Raw genomic sequence first — 8,391 nt, 5'->3', positions numbered from 1 at the left:
GGCCTGCATTTCCCAACTCTAGGCACATTTTGAAACAAAGATGAAGGGGAAGAGATGCCGGGCAGGTCAGGGCAGGAAGATATTACTACCCATGTGTACACTCATTTAGATGCTGCCCTTTCCCATGTGGCTTCCTTACTGTTTTAGCCCCAGCCCCAGTAAGACTCTATGAGAAAGATCATTAGGATGACTTGTTTTACATTAAAACAAACAAAAGTAAAGTGTATCAAAACACTCCCCACAATCACAGGGTTATCATACTTTTTAAACAAACTGACCCACCACTGTTTTCTGGCATTTGTGATATGCTGCAAGTATGTGCCTGGCACTCAGAAAGCTCAAGGTTCCAGCAACAGTTGTGTGGCCTTGGATAAGGAGTACAGGGAGACTCTTTGTCCTCTGGTTTCTTCAGTGTATTAAACAGAGATAATGGTATATTCAACGGGTATGAAAAAAGCTTAACATTGGTCTGCATGAAGCTCTTTGAAATGCATGAAGGGCACTGCAGTGTATGAATTCAACACTTGTCCTAGTGTTCACTCAGAGCCCTTCTCTGAACGTTTGTAAAATCTCTCTGTGGATGTACACACACACACACATACACACACACACACACACACACTCACATACGAATATATTTTAAATTGCTTAATTGCTTTTAAAAAATTTGAAGTAAACACATTGCAATGATTATAAGGCATCTGTACAATGTACCCAGTGCAAGCCTGCCCTGATAAGAGCTATTTGAGAAGCTAAATCACATCAATGGGAGAATAGCAATGAGTCAATTGATGAAATATTGCATTAGCAATGGCTTCTGACCCCATATGCTGCCAAACGAATGCTTTTTCCTGTCTTTCTAATTCAATCATTTTTCAATTAGATTAATTTCTTAATTCACCCAGATAAGCCACTTGTGTTAAACACACATGCACAACTCCAGGTGTAGGTGAAATAAGGACAAGTTGCCATCGTGTCCTGACTAGCGCTTTATTCTGGAAATGGACAGTATCGTGTTATCTTTTTTTCCTCTGAGAATAATTTGCCAAAACTTCTTTCTGGTAAAGTGTGAAGTCAGGGATCCCCAAAACCCCAGGCAGAGACTCAGCCACCACAATATAAAAAATATGAAAATACGGCCAAGAGCGGCCCTACAGCATATGCGCCAGATATGAACTGGCTATATTTTACAACATTATTTGAATGCATACTAACTGGCTCAGAAAGTGGCTTTGTGAAGGCAGCAGCGAGGAGCTGACAAGCCTGCTCCGCACACGTCCAGGAATTTGTTTGAGGACTGAGCGTGGTTAGGTCATGTTTTAAGAATGTTCTCTCATTGTCCTGACTCAGAGGGTGCAGTGAACCACAGAAGGGATGTCGCACAGTGATACCTTCTGCTCTGTCTGATCTTCAAGAAACACCTTCCACTGCGCAGAGTCTGGGAGCCCAGTGTTGTACCAGGTTACCCCTTTTCACCTTCTTTCCGTGAGGTTAGAGAAAGAGCACTTTTTCCTGTTGACAGTTTAAAAGCCTAGTAACTTGGGGGCTAGCTCGAAGAAGAAGGGGAGAATGGGAAAGAGAAGAGGGAAGAGGTAAGGGCAGCTGAGAAGGGACTCGATGGAAGGAGAAAAATTACAAAACGGAATTACAAGTCTAGAAAACCAGCCAAGAAATTCGTTTGGCAAAATAGAAATCTAAGAGTTGTGGTTTGACATTTAACACTGACCCATCATAAGAAAGGAGAGGGAGAAGATAGTGAATCAGGAATGAATATGGGAGGGGAAGGAAGAAAAGAGGAAGAAGCAGAAAAGATCAAGAAAGGAAAGGAGGGGGAAGCTGGGCACAGTGGCACAGCATTCTGGAGGCAGAAGGATCACAAGTTTGAGCCCAGACGGGGCAATTTAATGAGACCCTGTCCCAAGTTTTTAAAAAATTAAAAAAGGGCTGGGGATATAGCATACTGTGGAGGTCCTGGTTCAATTCCCAGCACCACGAAAAAAAGTGGGGGGGAGAATGGGGTAAAAGGAATGTGTGACACATATGCATTGAAAACGGATATTATGAGAAGATTCATGTGAGAAGAGACTGGAAGTTAAAAATCAGGATATACTACCCAACAGAGGACATCTGGTCGTGTCAGTGTACCGGAATAGGGAAAACGCCTTTGATAATTTGTCATTGATTTGTCATCAATTGTCATTGATTATCTTGTCTCGTGCCAATCAACAGGCTTCTGCTTGAGGAGAGCTTGAGATTTTCTTGAAGACTGGAATAGAAATCACAAGGTCATAATGACCAAGTCCTCCTCATGCCCCTCCACAATATGCTCCACGTGATATGTCAGGCATGTACACACACATACACGCAGGCACATATGTCCATATGACACATGTACACAGGAACATGCATGCCCTAAAACCATTCCATGGCTTTCCACTGTACTTACAGTAAATCCAACCTCAGCAGCCTCAGCAGCCTCCCCTCAGATCGGCCTTCTAGCCACACTGACTTCCTCTTAGTCCCTCAGGTCCCTGGAGCTTTCTCTTACCTTCAAAATCCTGTTTTCTCCACCCTTGAGGAGCTGGCTTTGCCTCATTCTTGAGGTCTCATCGAGAGAGGCCATCTTCAATCATCCTGTCTAAATATCTCCCATTCTCCCTGCCACCAACTCCCAACATTTGCTGTCACTGCACCCCATTAGCAGGCACTGTTATTTGTCAGCATGAATTTATTGATTTGTCCATATTTAAATTGTCCTTGACATCTACTAGCTACTCAATAACTCCTTGTTGATTAAATGCATGGCTAGAATGTTCCAGATTCACTGATTTGCTGTGCACAGTTGTGAGTGCTGGCAGCAGGCCCCGATAACCCGCTTTTCCTTTTGTGTCTCTTCCTTTTCCACCTGACTGTTCAAAGCCTAGTCCCCTCCTATACCTTGAGGTTAATACCTTCTGCCTGTGAACACCTAAGTCTAGGTGAAGGGAGGTAAGCAACCATTCTTGAGTGGGACAGAGGCAATGAGAAACCACAGAGATTAAGAAAGAAATCAGTTTGCAACTCTCATGTTTTTCTGTGTCATTAGAAAAAAATCAAAAGAGAACTACAAAAGAAATAGAAGAGAAAGGAAGGCAGACATTAGACATAATCTGTCAGCAGTGAAGAATGTTCACCTGAGGGATCTCTGCTTCTTCCCTAAGCACATAGAGGGCACTCTACCAAGCAAAGCCTCCAGTGCCTGCAACCATCTGAAGATGAGAGATCAGAGAGGAGGCTGTTGACCCTTGCTTCTCTGCCATGGTGCCTTCTGGTTGTAGCTCTACTCTCTCCTTCGCTTGGTCTGCACCAGTTTCCAAACACAATGTCACCCAGTACAATTCATGAAGATACAATTCACCAATGCCCAAGAGTTGCTCAGTGTTGTGTTCTCTGCCTTCTTGATGAGAAAGCTTTTTTTCCCCCCTCACTATTTCTTTGTCCAGAAACATGTTTAATGCTCATGTGGAATTCTTGATGCTGTCATAGCTAGTGAAGGCTGAGTCTTGCTCAGGGATTAAGGATCAGTCCACAGACTCAACTCTTGGCCAACATGTACAGCTTGAGTTTATCCAAAATCCAAACAAATCAGATACTCCTTCTGGACATAATTCAAATTCTTTCCTTTGGTAATAATTTTTTAGAAATTTAAAAAAGCAACATGTTTTCTGTGCTCCAAGCTCTTATAATCATATCCAATCTTGTATCAGATGCATCAATTGCTATAATGAAAGGTTTTGAAAAGTCTAAAACTTCTAAAATGGATAAAGAAATCAAAACTCATTTGAACTTTTCAGAAATGTTTCAGCACCATAGGATCCAAAAACTTTAATGAGTTTGCCTCCTTTTTATAAAACAGCACAATGGACTAGCTACAATTCCAAATAAGGAAAACTTCAGGGATCTCCTAAAGGACATGCTTTTTAAAAATTTAATTTAGGGAGTGTGCTGATTTCTAACAATCTACTTTATTTCAAAAAGGAATTGTATCTCAAATATCTGATCTTTGAAAGCCCAGTAGACATTACTAAATTTCATATAGTTCATGGATGGCTGCAAGCCCTCAACTAAATACACCCTCACAATTAGAGATGAGGTTTGTAAAAAGTCCCCCTCTAAAATTCAGGATAAAAAGTAATATAAAATTGCTGGTGTAGTGGTACATGCCTGTAATCCCAGGTACTTGGGAGGTTGAGGTAGGAGGACTGCAATTTCAAGCAAAACCTGAGTAACTTGATGAAACCCTGTCTCAAAATAATACATATATAAATAAATAAGGCTGCAGATGTAGCTAAATGCAAAGACCCTGATTTCAATCCTCAGTATTGTTAAAAAATAATAATAATAAATTAACCACAATGCTATTACTAACATGATTAACATTTTAAGGATGCAATAAGCTTTTAGACATGTCTTATGAACTTGGGTGACATACCTTGAGGTGGCCTTAATATATTAGCAAAGAGAATTAAATCTACACATGTAATGTAAATTCCAGTGATAGCTACCATTAGTTGAATAGCTACTGTGTATCAGACATAATGTCACTAACTTTATATTCATTATTTCATTAATCCTCACTGCAATCTTTGGAGGAGATTCTGATTACTCTCATTTTAACTATGAGGTCCATGAGGTGCAAAGTGTGGTGAAAGTTGTTCATTATTATACAGCGAGTATCATTGCTGGGATTTTAACCCAGGTCTTCTCAACTCCCAAAGATGCCATTAATGGGATAAAGAGAAGAAAATGGCCCCATGAAGTTGAACAAGAAGGCACTTAACTTACTTAACTTACACAGACATGGTAAAGTCTCTAACAGCATTGAGGTGAACAGTCCACATTAGTTATCCAGACTGCGATGCACCTGGAGGGGAGGAAGGCATTCCTTAACATCTCTTTAACCTGCTAGGTAAATCCCTTAAGAACATTCAATTCACTTTGATCTAATTCAATATTCACCAAACCTTCTGATCTGATGACAATCTCCTGGGAATGCTTTTCCACTGGGAGGAAGTATTTTGTGTAATGATCAAGTCCTGCCTACTGGCTTTATTCTCTGGGATGAAATAGTAAGTTGGCCAGAGTGAGGACTAATTAAAGTCCTCAATGGGCAGGATTATTGGAAATCAATTCCTAAAATGATCAGTTCTAGGTTAACGAAAATGGATTCTCTGATTCTACAAAACCAAGAACTAGTTCCTGGGTCTGCAATGACTTCCATTAAAATGCATAATGGCTCACCTTGAAACAGCCTACCAAGGTCTCTAGCCATTGAAATGATATCCATATAGTACCAGTTTTAATAGGCGATATTAAAAGATTGTCACAATGCATATCCCTTGTCTGGCCAAATATAGCGATGGGATGTATGCAGAATGTCACAATAGCCCACAGGGTACTCAATACATTATTAGCCAGTTTTTAAAAAGAACCAGGCAAGTCTCCACACAAAACTGTGCTGGAGGAGAACCCAGGAAATTCTAAAGGACTAGCAAGCCCACAGTCCCTTTCTCAAGAAAGCTACTCCTAGATATTCGTTTTGCAAACAAAATGCCATGGCTCGTATTCTGAGTGTATTGAGTGAAGGCAACACCAGCACATTGACTTCAACTACTGAGAATCCATTACTTATGTGAGCTCAAGACAAAAATGACTCTAAATTTGTGAGTGAGGCCATCTGCTTCTGATGCCACTTGGCATGAAGTTCTGTGTCTCACAGGAAAAGCTCTGATTAGATAGTAACAAAAGAGTACATAGTGATAAAGAGACCTACCTAACTCTCCCCCACCCCACGTCTCTCAGGTGGACAAAAACTAAGTTGTTCCAGTGGATCTGAGTAGCTGAACCAAGTCTACATGAGGCTACTGGAAAGCCTGGTTTTAGAAGCCTTGGGAATCTTAGGGTGTATGACTACTCCTCCAGAAAGCATTTCAGTTTGCACTGAATTAAATATTTTCCTCAGAAAAGTTATTTCTGAAACTTAAAAACACAGTCTACTGCTAAAATTTTATATTTGAATTTGTCCTTTATCCAACTCAGATTCAAGAAAGTCTTAGTGTTTATTTGCAAACATAAAATATCTCAATTGTTAGAACCCACTTTCTGCTTAAGTGTTTTTTCTTCTCTTATTTTATTATATACCAGAAACATTGTGCAAAAAGCACTGAATGGTAGGGTCCTTTCTTCAACCTGGAATTGTATTTCTTCCTCATTTTGATGCCTCTCTTCCGTAGTAGTTTTCCTTTTGCTGCTGGAACTAATCATATTTGTAATTTACATGCCAAAGTTAAGCTTACTCATGAAACACTTAAGTTGGAATTGCTGTATAGCTTTTTAAAGGCTGACCTTTAGTACTATCACTCTCTTTCAAAGGCACCATGAGCCTTTTCACAGAACTTAATTTTCTAAAACACTTCAAATGTAGAAGAGTTTAAAACTGAAATATGAAGTGACTTTTCCAAACTCTGTTATTTAAAAATCCTAGTGTATCTGTGGTTCACACCCAAGTACATTAAGTAAAATCTTAAAATATTAGACCAAAATTACCAATTATTGAGTGCTTATTTTGTGCAAGTTCAGTATCTTGTTTGACCTCTGTCATTTTATCCTTATAGCAATTTTTTTGTTTTTGTTTTTGAGGTAGTTAGTACTGTTGTACATCGATCTTAAGATAGAAGAAGAAAAATGTTGGTCTAATGTGCTTTATTTACTAGTGTGCAACATCTAAGTATTGGATATAGGGAGTCTTGCTTTTGAGCACTGATTCTATTTCTTCTCATGTATCCTTGGTTACATCATCTCTCTTCAACTATATCCCCAGTGTTTCAACTTCCTCCACTGTTAAATATCTAATAATGTTTTTAAAATTTTTTGGTACCAGGGATCGAGTTCTGGACCTTGTGAGGCAGGCAACAGAACCACTGAGCTAAATACCCGGTCCTTAATCTCTAATAATTTTAATGATCATCGAAGTGGACCTCAGCTCCAACACAATGTGTTCCCTACTTACCATTTTCCTGTTACAGTTTCAATCCAGTGTTCTTGAACTTTGGAATCCTTAGTGTTTCCTTTTGAAAGGTAAAGATCCTGGGGAGAGATCGTAAATTAAGTCCTAATCAGTTAATGCTTTAATAAGGACAGTTCAGTCTACTGAGAATAAGCACAGAATGTGGGGTGGAAACATCCTAGGTATTTCTGGGAGACTAGTGAAGGTGAGATGTGAAAGTGCTCAAACCTCACTTCACCTAAGCGCATTTTGTCTAAACTCTGTCTTAAAAGGCAAAGAATAAGGTTTAGCACATCTCATACAAAGTCCCATCTGGTTGACGTATGAGTGAGGTGCTGAAGGACAAAAACCAGGAATGCAACCCTGGCTAAAGAACAGGGAGAAGTCATAGTCAGGAGTTTGGAATTCATTCCACAGGCAGCGAGGGGCTGTTAGCAGGGACTGGAGACAATAGACTTATGCTGTTTATAGGACAGGAGAATTGGTGGGGATAAGGTGGGAAGGGCAGGGGCCAGAGTGTGGTTAGGAGGCCCTTACCATAATCCAATCAAAGAGGTCATGGAACTCACAATGGAGGTGGGGGTAGTAACAAGAATAGACAGAAGCTTGCCATACCTCACAGGACTGACCACCACTGAGAAGCAGGGCCTGCTTCTACCACAGACACGTGGGGAGATTCTGAGCACTGCTGAAAGGTTCAAGAATTTCTATTCTTTTTCCCTACTCTCCTCTTAATCTAAAATGCCCTAAATTGACATGGGCTGGGAAATTATTGAGTGCTTAAAAATACAAAATAAAGGAAGAGTCATCTCTGCCTATGAGAACCCTAAGCAAATATAAGCCTGGCAGAGAAGTAGGCTAGCAGAGCTTCTGCTGGGCACTGGTCTAAAGCCCCCAAGCACCTCCTTCCTTGGGAAGGCAGCGAGGGGCCCTGTGTTCTGTTCTCCAGTCTGCCTCCCTTAATCATTTATTTCTCCTCTATTTTTGTTGGACTAGAGCATTTCAGTTCGTGCTACCCTGCAGGGCTCAATCCCCAGGACTACAGAATCTTCTCACATACCACATTTAATATTATTTTATTCGATTAAATATTTTCCTCTCTTATTTTCTAATCCCATCCTTCATCATACACACCACCAATCAAGGAAGGAGCGAAAGCCTCCATATCTGGGTCTGGGCCTGGGCTTGGACAAGACAAAGCCAACGCGCCTACTCCTTGAGCATCTCTCCCTTGCCTGCCGCCATCATCGCTTTGCCTTCGCTACCGCATCCCGCCTCGTTCCCACGGCAACCGGCGCGGCGCCCACGTGTGAACTCTGGGCTGCAGGGGCCGCAGCGCCGCCCCG

The 8,391-nt window shown here is 40.9% G+C and overlaps 1 long non-coding RNA gene across 3 annotated transcripts; it reads right to left on the bottom strand.

The window, feature by feature from the left end:
* Positions 1-981: 981 nt before the first annotated feature.
* Positions 982-8,255, bottom strand: LOC104871545. 3 transcript variants are annotated; one of them, XR_782897.1, is made up of 5 exons: positions 8,180-8,255; positions 7,049-7,125; positions 4,825-4,903; positions 2,114-2,266; positions 982-1,512 (listed from the first exon to the last, which is right to left on the bottom strand). It is a non-coding gene; the product is annotated as an uncharacterized LOC104871545 (long non-coding RNA). The 3 variants fall into 3 exon arrangements; XR_782898.1 differs by having other exon boundaries at positions 4,834-4,903; XR_782896.2 differs by lacking the exons at positions 982-1,512; positions 2,114-2,266; positions 4,825-4,903 and adding an exon at positions 6,131-6,295.
* Between the last annotated feature and the right edge of the window lie 136 nt (positions 8,256-8,391).

Source organism: Fukomys damarensis, unplaced genomic scaffold (assembly GCF_012274545.1).
Source record: "Fukomys damarensis isolate Sample0158 unplaced genomic scaffold, DMR_v1.0_HiC HiC_scaffold_23, whole genome shotgun sequence".
Classification (NCBI taxonomy): Eukaryota; Metazoa; Chordata; class Mammalia; order Rodentia; family Bathyergidae; genus Fukomys; species Fukomys damarensis.
Note: the sequence above shows the minus strand (reverse complement) of the source record. Positions and strands in the feature narration are given on the sequence as shown.